This window comes from Crinia signifera, chromosome 5 (assembly GCF_055691185.1).
Source record: "Crinia signifera chromosome 5, ASM5569118v1, whole genome shotgun sequence".
In the NCBI taxonomy this organism is placed as follows: domain Eukaryota; kingdom Metazoa; phylum Chordata; class Amphibia; order Anura; family Myobatrachidae; genus Crinia; species Crinia signifera.
Genome location: NC_139221.1, coordinates 209,100,368 through 209,115,938, shown reverse-complemented (window position 1 = coordinate 209,115,938; position 15,571 = coordinate 209,100,368). Strand labels below are relative to the sequence as shown.

General features: G+C 46.1%; 1 long non-coding RNA gene across 1 annotated transcript in view; it reads left to right on the top strand.

Moving 5' to 3' along the window:
* The window catches only part of LOC146080816 (uncharacterized), a 61,976-nt gene that overhangs the window by 574 nt on the left and 45,831 nt on the right, over nt 1-15,571 (top strand). The window contains exon 2 of the long non-coding RNA XR_014474998.1: nt 2,924-2,995. This is a non-coding gene — a long non-coding RNA (uncharacterized LOC146080816). The remainder of the gene's footprint in view (nt 1-2,923; nt 2,996-15,571) is intronic.

Sequence of the window (15,571 nt, the reverse complement as noted above, 5' to 3'; positions counted from 1 at the left end):
CAGTGGTCAGGAAACTCGGTCCTCATTACCCCACACAGTGCATGTTTTGCTGGTAACCCAGCAGGTGCACAGGTGCACTAATTACTCACAGACACATTTTATAAGGTCCGCAGGTGGAGTTAATTATTTCACTTGTGATTCTGTGAGGAGACCTGCAAAACATGCACTGCGTGGGGTAATGAGGACCGTGTTCCCTGACCACTGTTGAAGAGCGTTATGAAAAGTAATTTTAGTGTGTTAATGTTGGAGTAATGTCTACACATCACCTTAGAAATGACTATAATAGTGTGTGCACACGGTAAGATTTGGCTTCCGATGTTCCCGATATAGGAAACATCGAAAGGCAAATCACATGCTTTTTTTAGGGCTTGCGAGCCCGATGCGCGCTCCCTTGTGAGCACAAATCGGCAGCCAGCTAGAGAGGGCAGACAACACTTTATAGTGCAGATCTGCACTATATAGTGTAAATTGTGCCCCTCTAGCATGCCGTGAGATACGAGTCCCGATGCGATCTAATCTCGCATCTCATGGCATATTCTGTCGTGTGTACACACCTTAAAGCCCCGTACACACGGGGGAGATATATTGCTCAGCCATATATGGCTGAGCAATATATGGCTGAGCGATATATTGCTCAGTTTCTCCTTTTCATCAGCGACCAGAGATGGTCGCTGATGAAAAAGAAACTGCCGTTGGGAGCCCGGCAGTGGAAATCAGTTGGTCGCAGGAGCATGTTCCTGCGACCAGCGATCACTACAGGGGTAAAAACTGGAGCGCGCACCCGGCGATATATCGCCGGTGCACACTCCCATCGCGGGCAATATGGTCGCTTAGCGACCATATTTCCCGCGATATTACACAAAATCGCCCCCGTGTGTACGCACCTTTAGTGTTTTGTTTTCAAAGAGGTCTGAAAGTTTTAGAAATTGTTATTTGTCAATTATACAGGTGCCAATTGCATTGGGTGAGTGGAAAGCTGGTATGGCTGATTGAAAACCCTTCATTCCTTTTCATATGGACTTTTATAACCACTGGCATGGTTGTATCCTATCTGTGTGTGTGTCCTTTACCCTGATCACTACCAAAGAGGAAATGCAATCCGAACATGTGCAGAATGCATTTCCTCTTCTCATAAATCCCCTTGCAGCAATGCCTGTAACTGCCAACATTGTTTCTGATTTTTATGTCCCAGAATGCTATAGGAAGTGTACTCTGGGGAGCATGTGTCCCAGACAAACAAGTGCACAGAGGGCCCTGATGGAAGTGGGTTAATCTTTCTTTTATAGTGACACAGAGCCCTGTGGGTCAGTGGGGGTGTTAGGCAATACCAAAAAATTGGTCACCTTTTCATACCAGTACCAGTTATGCCACTGGAGATCTATTACCAGTAGGGGGTTTGGTGTATAGGCATATACAAATCTAATGTCAGATATCAATGTCAGTAAATCAACTCCATACAGTGTGTTATCCATGTACTTTATATTAAATACACCCTCTGGTGAGGCACCAAGCCCAAAGTATGGCAAGCATACACGTGACACCCAAAAATTGTGAAAAACTCATGTCAACCTTTTCATGTCTACCTTTTTTTCCTGTTGACCTTTTGGTACTCTTTACTTAGAAGGGCGCCCAATGTTAAATGTCTCAATTGACCCGATTTTCCTGTTCAATGCCTCAATTGACCCAATTTTTCCATAGGAAACAATGTTAAATGGGCTACAGAGGCCAAATAGGCACCCTGAAGTGAATAATGGCCACCCGAATTGTTAACGCCACCCCACGATCAACGTCAACCCGAAGCGTGGCGAGCGCAGCGGTACGCGTCCTACGACCTTTTCATACCCCCACTATCCACGTCGGCGTGGAGTTGAGAATAGAAAGTGTGGCGAGCGCAGCGAGCCACCGAGCCCGAAGCGTGGCGAGGGGACGCGGATACCTTCACAGGTATCCGCGTCCCCTCGCGGGCTTCACAGCTGTCCGCGTACCCTCGCGGGGCTCGCTGCGCTCGCCACGCTTCGGGCTCGGTGGCTCGCTGCGCTCGCCACACTTTCTATTCTCAACTCCACGCCGACGTGGATAGTGGGGGTATGAAAAGGTCGTAGGACGCGTACCGCTGCGCTCGCCACGCATCGGGTTGACGTTGATCGTGGGGTGGCGTTAACAATTCGGGTGGCCATTATACACTTCAGGGTGCCTATTTGGCCTCTGTGGCCCATTTAACATTGTTTCCTATGGAAAAATCGGGTCAATTGAGGCATTGAACAGGAAAATTGGGTCAATTGAGACATTTAACATTGTTCCCTATGGGAAATCTCGGGCATCTCGTCGGTTGATCGCATCCGATTTTTTAGTGCATTCAATCCCCGAGATGCCCGAGATTTTTTACTAACGATGCCCACGATCAAAATCGTGGGCGCCCTTCTAAGTAAAGAGTACCGACCTTTTTTTACCATGTCAACCTGTTGACCTATGGATTGTCTATATACTATTCAGTTTTATTTGGTATATCATCAATAGGGGACAGTACTGTGAGGCAAAATATGATATTAATTAATTGAGATGACGGAGTTGGACGATGGATTGGGATATGATGATATGGAGAGAGATATGGTAGCAGATTAGTGACATGCTGAGATGGGGCATTGATGACATGCCTCTGGGTGGTGCTAGACATGTCGCTTGGCACATAATATGTCACTGTAGCTTTCCAATGCTTCTATTGCCACTTTAGAGGGGAAGGGATTATACTGGGGGCTTGTGGAAAATGCAAGACAACCTTAGGAATATTTTTTCAATAAAGTATTGAAATCAATGTTAGATTTTTTTTTTTTTTTAACTAAATAAAAAATTGTAAGAATTTTCGTGTGTGGTTTGGTAAGAAAAAAATCACCCAAAATAAAGAGGAATTTTATATATCTTTCAGGTGTCGCTCAGACAAGATCACAAGTTGCCGGAATCCATATTTCAACATAAGTGCCGCCCATATAATTAACAAGTACCAACATCATTTTATAGTAATTAAACAATCTGTGTATAAGCTATTACAACTTTTATTCTACATTTGTTAGATGACACTTTTGGAAGTACTGTAGTCATCTTATTATGTACCATTTTGAACTAATTCAAATTAATGAACAAGGTCAGTAATGTTTAATTTCATTAAGCGATAATTTATTAGTTTTTCCCAAGTTCTTGCTTAAAATCTTGTTTAAGGCAAAACCATCGGTGGTGCAGCCAGTGCATTGCACCAGGGCCCTCAGCAATCAAAGGGCCAACAGCTTTAGAAGTGCTAATGAGTCTGAGTGACTCATCAAATGTAGTATGCCACTGTGTGCTCCAACACTTACTGTAAGCTCTTTCCACTCCCTTCCCTCAATGTAAAATATGACGTCACTCACTGCCACCCACATGGGGACACCGCTCCAGCGGTTCGGCCACTAATGAGGCAGAGACTCTCCTCCACTATAGAATGGGCAAAGCTATCAAAGAAGGTTTGCTGACCTCAGTGCTTTTCAGAAGAGTGGAACCCAAAGGTGACGCGGTGGTGGTGGGGACTAAATGGGTAACAGATTGATAATAATAGAGAAAAGGGGGCACATTTACTTGTATTTCCCAGATAACCTAAGGACCACTTTTTTAAATTAAGGGGCACATACACAGTTGGATGTAAACACATTAAAAGTATTCTTGCTGCATCCCATGCTGGCAACCCCTTGTAATATTCCGGACACCCTGGGCTGTAAGTGTTTGGTTTTATAACAGGGATATTCAGGGGGCATATGGCAGAGACGTTTAATGCATGGGGGGTGTCCAGCACTTACTAGTTCTATGACTGCAAATGCCGCTGTTCTTTTTCTGAATGTTTTCACAAGGTATGCTCTGCAAAATACTGAAATATATGTTTGTGACTATTTTTGTCATTAAAATTGTGGTACAGTATGATCTGTTTTTGGATGAGTCACAATGAAACAAGTGATTTTATATATCACCAATGGGCTGTTGGTAAAACTGAAGTAGTTCCAAGGTTGTGAGTCAAAGGCAGTATAATTAAACTGCAATTATGGTAAACGGTAGCTACACAAAACTAGCAATTTCATATTTGGTCTAGTTTACTAAGTTGAGGAGAAAGGACTTATCTGTCCGATCTCCCAGCCTGCAATGGTCCAGTTTCTTCTTTATATTATGATAGTTAGCTAGTGTGTGAAAATAAATATTTGAGGGGGTGCACTGAAAACACAATTGTCTGTTACGAAGTTGCATAGGGAAGAGTACTGTGCTTTAGGAATAAAACAATTGTCTAGGCCGGGGAACTCTACTCTCCAGGTAAATAGTGATTTCTGCACACCTATACTACAGTATGTTCACACTGCTAGTGTGAACAATAGGTCTTTTTCCCGGCATGCCAGGTAATTTTGACCCCCATTCTCACTGCCAAGCAAACTACCGGGTCAAGCATTTGAACACAGTAATTTGTCTTTCAACACAGGTCTTTTTCTAGTGTGAATGGGACAACCTGGGTCGCCATTCCCTGGTGTTCAACCCTACCTTATTCCCTAGATGAAGACCTGGACTCAGGTTCTCCCATTTACAGTAGAAAAGGGCCCGTGTTGAAATGCAAATTCTGTAATTGAGGAGTTTTGATTTCACTTTGATGTCACTGTCAGGGGGTTAGCCCTTGGTGCAGCCCTCACCCACCTTGTGATGCCTATGTACACCCCCCACCACATTCCTTTATGCTGAATCTGCAATCTTGTACAATTTTCCCTATAAAAGTTTTAACCTTAGATCTCACGTCAGACATGTGCAATCAGACAGAATATGTAACACAACGCTTATGGAAGTGTGGAATGGGTGCTGTTACTAGATGGCTTTCCTATTACCTAGAAGAAAGAAAGTTTAGAAATCATATATACTGAAAAATACCATGTGCTCTTTGTGAAGCTTGCCACCTAGCAACCGATAATGGGCAGATTACCACATAATTGGATCACTGTGGGGTAAATTTACTAAAGCCTTTTAATAAAAAAAAATGTCAAATAATTTTCTAGAATACAATAGCGAAATTAAAGACCTAATCTGATTGGTTGCCATGGGTAACATCTATTTCATTATTAAAAGCTTTGGTAAATGTTTCCCCAAGGTCTCAAATTGAAGACTGCAGGCAAGAAATAATTTCTGTTTTGTCTATAAGGAAAGTTGTGAAGATAAGTGAAGTGGATAGATAATGGGGCTGATTCTGAGGTGGGAGCAAAGCCAAAATGAGTAAAGGGGTGTACACAGGGGGCAAATTTGGCAAAGTGATTTTGTCTAGATTGTCAAAATCGTGTAGAAGTTTAGCCAGAATTCCACAGTCTGTACAATGTGGGTGATAGCGATGTGCAGCCCCACGGTGTCGCTATCACCTGGCCAAATAGACTGTGCAGGCAAGGCAATTCGGTACTTATATGTTAGTTGGGTGCCCAATTTGCATACGTACGGTTACTTAGGGAAATCGCATCACGATTTTCCTATGTTATTTATTCACTGCTCTCTTAGCCCCGGGGGATCGCATCGCATTGCCCCTCCCGCAAAATCTCATGCGATGCGATTTTATAGGGTGTACAATGCCATGATATTAGGTATACAATAATAGCATTGTATGACATACAATGAGGTTTTAGGCACCCCCCCCACTATCCACGCCACCCTGAAGCGTGGTGAGTGGCGGCGGAACGCGTCCTCCAACCTTTTCATACCCCCACTATCCACGTCCACGTGGAGTTGATTCTATATAGTGTGGCGAGCCACCGAGCCCGAAGCGTGGCAAGTGGACGCTGATTACTTATATTCCGTTATATTACATATATTCCGCGTCCCCTCGCGGGGCACGCTGCGCTCGCCACGCTTCGGGCTCGGTGGCTCGCTGCGCTCACCACACTATATAACATCAACTCCACGCCGACATGGATAGTGGGGTTATGAAAAGGGTGGGACTCGCCACGCTTCGGGGTGGCGTGGATAGTGGGGCGGTGCCTAAAACATCATTGTATGTCATACAATGCTATTATTGTATACCTAATGTCATGGCATTGTACACCCTATATAATCGCATCGCATGCGATTTTGCGGGAGATGCGATGCGATCCCCCAGGGCTAAGAGAGCAGTGAATAAATTACATCGTAAAAACGCATCGCATCGTATGGCCCTTAAAATGGCCCATGTGATGAGATGCGATTTCCCTACGCAGAATACCCCACTAAGCAAATAGCTTAGTGGGCGCCCAACTAACATATAAGTACCACCAATTCTGTCAAAGTGCTTAATTCGGACCTGTTAGCAATGTTGCAATCTTTGCAGATGGACCATTCTGCACTACAGGTTAGGCAGGTGTAACGTGCAGAGTTAGATTTGGGGGAGTTATTTTGTTCCTGTGCAGGGCTCAGCTTGCAGTAGGTGTGTCTGTTATATCCCTACAGTGGTTACTGTGAGATTGGAATTTTGAGGCTTCCAAATTATCATCCACTAGTGTGGCTCATTGTATCCTACAGATACGAGAGTACCTACTCAAGTTCTTCTAAAGAGTATTGATCTACCCCGGGTGACAAGACCCCACTACTTTTTATTGATTTTATAACATTGTCCGATATAAGGAACACCTTCCATGTTAAATAATCCTTTATATTGCAATGCCCCTGATGAAGTCGTGTTGACGAAACGCGTTGGGTATTCTTAAATAAAGAATTACACTTTGAACGAAGTCTACGTTGCATTGTTGAATATTCGAAATCCGCTTCAGAAAATTGAATGATTGCTACATCATGTTTATTTGTACACTCAATTGCTAGGTGGTACCATTAGAGCGCACTTCTAACAACCCCCCACTTTATATATATATATATATATATATATATATATATATATATATACTGTATACATATACACATATATATATATGCAAAAACAAGTATCCTTAAAGCGCTGATTGTCTGTAGATCACAAATATCCTCCAGGAGATATTGATTACAGGCTTGTGCTGCACTCCTTACACAGGGCTCTTCCAACTAGCCCAAGTTGCATGTGTAGAAAAGAAAGAAAGGAGGCGCACCATAGTGTAGTATTTAAGGTTTTAAAACAACAATCCTTTACTGATGGATAAAAAACACTCACAAGAAAAGATGTGCTATATCACTATAACACAATTTTCGCATAAAACATGATAGGTATATCACCGCATTGGTAGCAGACACGTTTTTCCTGTCAGCCTTGCTCCTGGACCCCGCTGCGTCACAGCGTCACCGCGTCACAGCCAGCGTCCTCTCAGTTCCGGGCGGAACTGAGAGGACGCTGGCTGTGACGCGGTGACGCTGTGACGCAGCGGGGTCCAGGAGCAAGGCTGACAGGAAAAACGTGTCTGCTACCAATGCGGTGATATACCTATCATGTTTTATGCGAAAATTGTGTTATAGTGATATAGCACATCTTTTCTTGTGAGTGTTTTTTATCCATCAGTAAAGGATTGTTGTTTTAAAACCTTAAATACTACACTATGGTGCGCCTCCTTTCTTTCTTTTCTACACATATATATATATATATACATATATGTATGTGTGTGTGTGTGTGTATATATATATATGTGTGTGTGTGTGTGTGTGTGTGTGTGTATGTATGTATGTATATATATATATATATATATATATGTGTGTGTGTGTGTGTATGTATGTATGTATGTATGTATGTATGTATGTATGTATGTATGTATGTATGTATATATATATATATATATATATATATATATATATATATATATATATATATATATATATATATATATATATATATATATATATAATGGAGAAGGCCTGGCACTCCCGCAGCTGGGTCCGAATACCCCGGTGCCTTCCAGGACAGGTAGGTAGAGGAATGGAAGAGGCGGCACTCAAATGGGATTTTTCAAAAGTGTATTGTGGCAAAAGAAAGGACCAACGTTTCGGGGTCTTAATCACCCCTTTGTCAAGGTGCACTTGCACCTTGACAAAGGGGTGATTAAGACCCCGAAACGTTGGTCCTTTCTTTTGCCACAATACACTTTTGAAAAATCCCATTTGAGTGCCGCCTCTTCCATTCCTCTATATATATATATATATATATATATATATATATATATTCACACACACACACACACACACACACATACTGTGTTCGTCTGAATGCCCATCCAGCCTCCACACATGACAATCGGTGGATCCTGCTTCCTTCTTACTGCATCCTGCACGCCATTGAGTTTCCGAGCAGCAGGCTGCAGCTGCTCAGTTCTACAGCCGCCTGACTGACACCATCTCTATACTGCACTGGCAGCTGCCCTAATTCAGTCAGGTGTGCAGTGCCACGGATCGGATCTGTAATAAAGATCTGATCCATGGTGAAGGGGGTCCTTTCAGACAGGGAGGCCCTGGGGGTACCTTATTCTGGTTGATTTGTTTGCATACACATGGGGAGCGAAGGCACGCCTACAAGGCCACCAAAGTCATTTGTTTGGTTCAACACACAAAGGGGAGTGGCGTGCTAATGCACGTACACTACTGTGTGCATACGGATCTTACAGGCTCTGCTGCTGTTTAACATGCCACAGCACTGCAAAAGTGTGCTTCTCGTGTTGCTGCCATGTAGTTAGTTAATTGATAAATGAGAGAAACATCAATGCTGCATGCTTGTGTATTGCATGCAGCTGAAAGTAATTTAGCTATTGTGCGCGTTGATTGTGTTGGGTTGCGAGGCGTGAGACTTGCTTTTTTCATGTGAGTGTTTTGTTATGTGTACCGGCCCAAGTGCTCGGTGACTCGAGCGAGGCCTACGCCCAGCACTTGTTGTTGCCCCGGTTAATGCCCAGTTTTGATGCCATGCCTTATGATACGCCCACATTACGCCTACTGTGTACGAGCGCACTTGGCAAAGTATTTCTGTTTCTAGGTTACGGATGTGCATCGTGAGCGGGTCGTCCTGGTGTGTACCCCGCATTAGGGCTGTATTCAGTCTGTGCCAATATTGCCCACAGGGAGAAATATCAGCACTCGCATATTCAATGCTGCGTTTCTGACAGGATTGAAGGCTGGCAGTTTACCCTTTTTTTAAGATTAACTGTTTTGTCAGAAACGGCTGTGGACTGTCAAATCTGCAACCATTTTCAGACAATCCACGGCTGTTTTCGCCGATTCACTGACTTTCCGACACTCGAAAGTCAGAAGATTAAATTCCAACCTTCAAAATTGCTATTTTTGTTTAACATTTTGCTACTTTTTCCGGTACTTGTTTCCTAGCACGATTTTGATTGCGATGCGATCGATGCGATTTTTACATCGGAACCAATGTAAAATGGTCCCTGAGACCTGATTTTACATTGGGGGCCCATGTTAAATGCCCCCCAGACCCCAATCTTCATTGTATACCCACCCTGATGGGTCAAATGCCCCCCCATTGTTAACGCCACCCCACGATGAACGCCAACCCGAAGCGTGGCGAGCCCGCGAGGGGCGGCGGTACGCGTCCTCCGACCTTTTCATACCCACACTATCCACGTCGGCGTGGAGTTGATTTTATATAGTGTGGCGAGCGCAACGAGCCACCAAGCACGAAGCGTCCCCTCGCGGGGCTCGACATGCTTCGGGCTCGGTGGCTCGCTGCGCTCGCCACATTATATAAGATCAACTCCACACCGACGCAGATAGTGGCGGTATGAAAAGGTCGGAGGAGGCGTACCGCCGCCACTCGCGGGCTCGCTGCGCTAGCCACGCTTCGGTTTGGCGTTCATCGTGGGGTGGTGATAACAATGGGAGGGGGGGCATTTCACATGTAAAATACCCATAAGGGTGGGTATACAATGAAAAATCGGGTCCATTGGCCCATTTAACATTGTTCCCTATGTACAATCCCGTCCATCGCATCGGTCGCATCGCATGCCTTAACTTAAGGCATACGATGGACACGATTTCTTAATTTTCGGGGAAAAGGCTAAAAATAGCCCTGAAATTGCGTCGGTCGCGTCCATCGCATACCATAAGTTAAGGTATGCGATCACCTGCGACGGGCGCCGTGCTAGGAAACAAGTACCCTTTTTCCTGTAAATAGCAATATAAATAGGCCCAATATATAATGTTTCAAAATTAGTTACTTTAGATACCAGGACTTTATCACAAAGAAAGAAATTCAACACAATGGAAAATGTCCTTGCGGTAGCACAAATTACAACCTTTTCTTGGCCGTTTCTGTAAAATTTAGCATTATTATACCTAGTTTATCCAGTAGAATACAGAATAGAAACAAATAATACATTAAAATACCGTGTTTTGCTAAGGAATAAACTCAAATGAAGGAAGCACTTAGAGGAGACTGCTGGCAGACAGTCAAATATTCAGGGCTTTTTCTGCAATTTTGTGTTAATGAAAGCAGTGGAAATTTACATCACTTTTAGCCACTTCAGACTCAGGATGAGCTTGATCTCTTCAGCATAAACAAAGTCATTTTTGATGGCGAAGAAGTCTGAACAAATGCTATGGATAAATGAATGCCGCATCAAGAAAGTTTCTACCTGATAAATAAACTGATGACGTACTGTACATATTATGGACCTTATTCAGGTCTGTTCGCAAAGAGCAGTCGTTCGCTCAGTGGACAGATGTACATATGCACCCAGGACAGTGGGTAAGGACGGAGAGGAGCGGGGGTTGGCGGGCAGCCCCATTAGCATATGTGAATGCCCAGCGTTTTATGGGCATTCCCATGAGAATGCTGGGTGTTCTCATGCTAATGAGGCCATGATGTGGGCGCCGGGGGCGGACAGCTGACATCACCGGATGTCAGCTGCCCGCCCACTTCCTTCTGAACGTGCACGCATATGTAAGGGTGCCTCAGAGCACCCTTACATGTGTTCCCCTGCACGCTTCAAATGGATGTTTATGTAAAACATTAATTCGCAGTCAGTGCGAAGGAACACGCCTTGCGACTAGTGGGGCGGCGTACCACCATTCGCAAGGCGGGGTTGGGTTAAATCGCAAGGATGCCAATACGCATCCGAGCGAATCAGCCAAAATAACCCCCTATATCCAGTATAACTTTGATTGTACAGACTATTTGTTGCACGCCGTCCGGGTATCCCTGTACCCGGACGGACGGCGAGTGCAGCGTCATCTGACGCTGTGGACGCAGCGTCATCTGACGCGGCGGGGGACGTTGCCGGGCAGCGTCCCAAGCCTCCCTCTGAGGCTAAGCGTCGGGGCGTTGCTAGGCAACGTCCCCGCGCTTCCGCCCGGCGGCCAGGTACGCGCGCGCCTGACGTCAGTCCGGCGGCGCGAGATTTGAATAAATAGCCGGCGTCTGCTGGGCACAGACGCCGGTTATAGCTTTTTCTGCTCCAGGGCAGATAGCTTATTCTCTCCGGTCCCCTGGGTCTTTGGTCCCAGTTTCCCTGTCAGTGAATCTCCTTTGCAGCCTTCCTGATCTCCCAGCCTGTCAGCTTGTGTCTGTCTGTGGATCCCTGGATTCCAGCACTTCCCCGGACTCCTCTGCTGAATTCCATCCTCAGCCTGTGAGCCTGCAGCGGACCCACTGTGGGTCACGTAAGTGCCCCAGTGGAGCCCTGGTCTTTCCTTCTTTGGTTCTCTGGCCCTCCGTGGCTTAGCCCCTCCGTGGGATTATCCTTGGTTATCTTCTTTTGCCTCCTTGTCCCCGTCTTTTTGTATTTGTTCCCTGGCCCCCGTCAGTCATTAGTGTTCTGTTTAGGCAGGAGTGTCACCGTTCATCCGGATCCCTGCTTTGGGAGTCACGGTCCCTTTGGAGAAATCTTGGGGACTCCCTTCTATCCGCTGGTGTCTGCGACTAGGTCGCACTCCCCGTCTTGGCCTGGTGCCGGCAGTTAGGGGCCAGTTTCCAGTTAGGTCCTTTAGTCAGCTTATCCTCTTGAGTATTCCCCGTGGCGATCGCTTACCCCTTGTCACCACATAAGACCTGGCTGCATCGGGGTCGGAGCGGGCTTAACTCGCTCCTTCGAACACGGCGGCCCCAGGTGAAGCCTAGCTCCGCAGGGGTTTGCCATCTGCCTCGGGGACTCAACAGAGAGAGTGTAGGACCCGCTGTGGCCGTCCTAACCGGCGGTCCCGGCTGTGGGCTCACGCCTTATTTCACCGTCTGGAACCCGTATTGTCCCAGGTGCCCAGGCCAGGGCATCGTTACATTATAACCGGCCCAAATAAAAACAGGTCTCCTCTGTCAAATACCCGGAGGGGTAGTTATTTGTGTCGTTTGGTATTATGAGTACCCCTTCTCAGACGTTTTCTGATCAGCTTCAAGGGCTTACTCAGATGGTCCGGGAATTGTCCTTGAAGGTAGCATCCCAAGAGCAGAGGACGCGGCCTCCAGACTCAGGGGGTTCAGATCCCAAAATGAACTTGCCTGATCGGTTCTCTGGAGACCGCAAAACCTTTTTTAATTTTCGTGAGAGTTGCAAGTTGTACTTTCGGCTCAAAACACGCTCCTTCTCATCCGAGGCCCAGCGTGTTGGACTTGTTATCTCTTTGCTCCAGGGTGACCCCCAGACCTGGGCCTTTGGATTGCCTTCGGACAGCGCAGCCCTGTCCTCTGTAGACAGTTTCTTTAGTTCTCTCGGGTTGTTGTATGATGATCCTGACCGTGAAGCCTCAGCAGAGACTCATCTTAGAGCCCTTAGGCAAGGGAAAGACCCAGCCGAGGTTTTTTGTACCGAGTTCCGCCCATGGGCGAATGATTGCGGGTGGAACGACCCTGCATTACGCAGTCAGTTTCGTTGCGGTCTTTCTGATGAGATCAAGGATTGCCTCATTCAATACCCGGCACCTAAAACATTGGACAAGTTAATGGAATTAGCCATTAAAATTGACCGTCGTCTCCGTGAACGGAGGTCGGAACGGGGCTCGCTCACTCGGGTGGTTCCCTATGTTCCGATGACCCCTGAGGAAAGTGAGGAGCCCATGCAACTTGGGGCAGCTCGCATTTCCCCGGAAGAAAGGGCTCGTCGATTAAGCTCAGGTCTGTGTTTATACTGTGGTTGTAAGGGTCACATCTTGAGAAATTGCCCCAATAGGCCAGTAAAAGGCCGGGCCAAGTGAACGAAGAGAGGGTTCACTTTGGCCTCCAGCTCTTTTCCTCTCTAGATTCATTATTAATCCCGGGGCATATTTCTTTTCAAGGGGTTAAGTTTTCGGGGTCAGTATTTGTTGACAGCGGCGCGGCTGGTAATTTCCTGGACTCTTCCCTCGCCCAGAGTTTGGGGATTCCTCAATTCCAGCTTCCTATCCCCATTACCTTACGGGGTTCAGATGGTGGGGTTCTGTCCAATGGGGCCGTTACTTTTCAGACTCCACCCATACAGCTGACCATTGGTCTTTTTCACCAGGAGGAGATCACTTTCTTGTTAACCTCATGTCCTTCGGTACCCATCGTATTGGGTTTCCCCTGGTTGAAAAAACACAATCCCATCATTGATTGGCGCCTTGGGGAGATTACCCAGTGGAACCCCAATTGTCAACAGAAGTGCCTTCATATTTCACTTCCTGTGAAGTCCACCTCTTTAGCGGGGATTCCCATTCCCTACCGGGATTACTCAGACGTGTTTTCAAAGGGTAAGGCCGACAGTTTACCTCCACATCGGCCATACGACTGTGCCATCCAATTAGTCCCCAACGCGCCATTGCCCAAGAGTAGACTTTATGCATTGTCTCTCGGAGACAAAAGCCATGGATGAGTACATCCAAGAAAGTTTGTCCAAGGGCTTTATTCGGCCCTCTAAATCTCCGCTCAGCGCCGGCTTCTTCTTTGTGGAAAAGAAGGATGGTTCTTTGAGGCCGTGCATAGATTTCCGTGCCCTTAATAAAATTACGGTGAAAAACACCTATCCCCTTCCTTTAATTACGGTGCTGTTTGATCAACTACGTTCCGCTACCATTTTCTCTAAAATTGACCTTAGGGGGGCTTATAACCTCATAAGAATCCTGGAAGGGGACGAGTGGAAAACGGCACTATGAGTACCTGGTAATGCCGTTCGGGCTATCCAATGCCCCAGCCGTTTTTCATGATTTTATTAACGATGTCCTTCGGGAATTCTTGGGCAAGTTTGTGGTTGTCTATTTAGACGATATTTTAATCTTTTCCCAAGACTTGAACTCGCATAGGACACAAGTTCGTCAGGTTCTGCAGAAATTATGCGAGAATCAGTTATTCGCTAAATTAGAGAAATGCGAATTTGAGGTGACCCAGGTGTCTTTCTTGGGATATATAATTTCTTCGCAAGGGTTCCAAATGGACCCCAAAAAATTACAAGCCATTTTAGATTGGGTGCGACCCACCAATTTAAAAGCAGTCCAGCGATTTCTTGGGTTCGCCAATTATTATAGGCGATTCATTCATGCCTTTTCTTCAATTGTGGCACCCTTGGTGGCTTTGACCAAGAAAGGTGCGGATCCATCAGCATGGACTCCTCAGGTAGAACAGGCTTTCAAGACCTTGAAGCAAGCCTTCATCTCGGCTCCAGTTCTTAGACATCCCAACCCTGAGCTGCCATTTGTGGTGGAAGTCGACGCCTCCAAAGTTGGGGCCGGGGCGGTTCTCTCTCAGAGAGATCCGGAGTCTTCACAATTCCACCCCTGTGCCTACATGTCCAGAAAATTTTCTCAAGCTGAGTCCAATTATGATGTGGGCAACAGGGAGTTACTCGCCATTAAGTGGGCCTTTGATGAATGGCGACAGTGGCTGGAAGGAGCTGTTCATCAGATTCTTGTCTTAACTGATCATAAGAATCTACAATACATTGAATCAGCCAAAAGACTGAAAACTCGCCAAGCCCGGAGGGCACTCTTCTTTATGAGATTTAATTTCATTATTTCTTATGTCCCTGGATCGAAAAACATCAGGGCAGACGCCCTTTCCAGATGTTTTGTTTCTCAACAAGAGGGTGGGATCAAGTCTGGGTCCATCATTCCTTCGTCCTGTATCCATGCCGGAGTTAGCCAGACCTTAGAGGGTCTTCTCCGGCAAGCTCAAGGGCAAGCTCCAGCCCAAACTCCGGAGAATAAACTGTTTGTTCCTCCTTCATTGAGACGCAGAGTGTTGGCAGAATGCCATGATACCAAGATTTCTGGTCACCCAGGAGTATATAAAACCCTTGCTTTATTATCCCGAGTGGTCTGGTGGCCAGGGATGGCCAGGGACAGCAAGGACTTTGTCTTATCTTGTCCGGAGTGTGCTCGACATAAAGTTCCACGTTCTCGACCATTGGGAGAGTTGTTGCCTTTATCTGTTCCTGGCAGGCCTTGGTCCCATCTGGCCATGGATTTTATTGTGGGTCTTCCAGTCTCATCACACTGTCAAGTCATTTGGGTCGTCATCAATAGATTTTCTAAGATGGCGCATTTCGTGGCTTTAAGGCAGTTACCCTCGGCTAAAGAACTGGCCACGCTGTTCCTTCAGCACATTTTTCGTTTGCACGGATTTCCCAGTGATATTGTGTCCGACCGGGGTCCACAGTTTGTGGCTCAGTTTTGGAGAATGTTCTGTGCTGCCTTGAAGGTT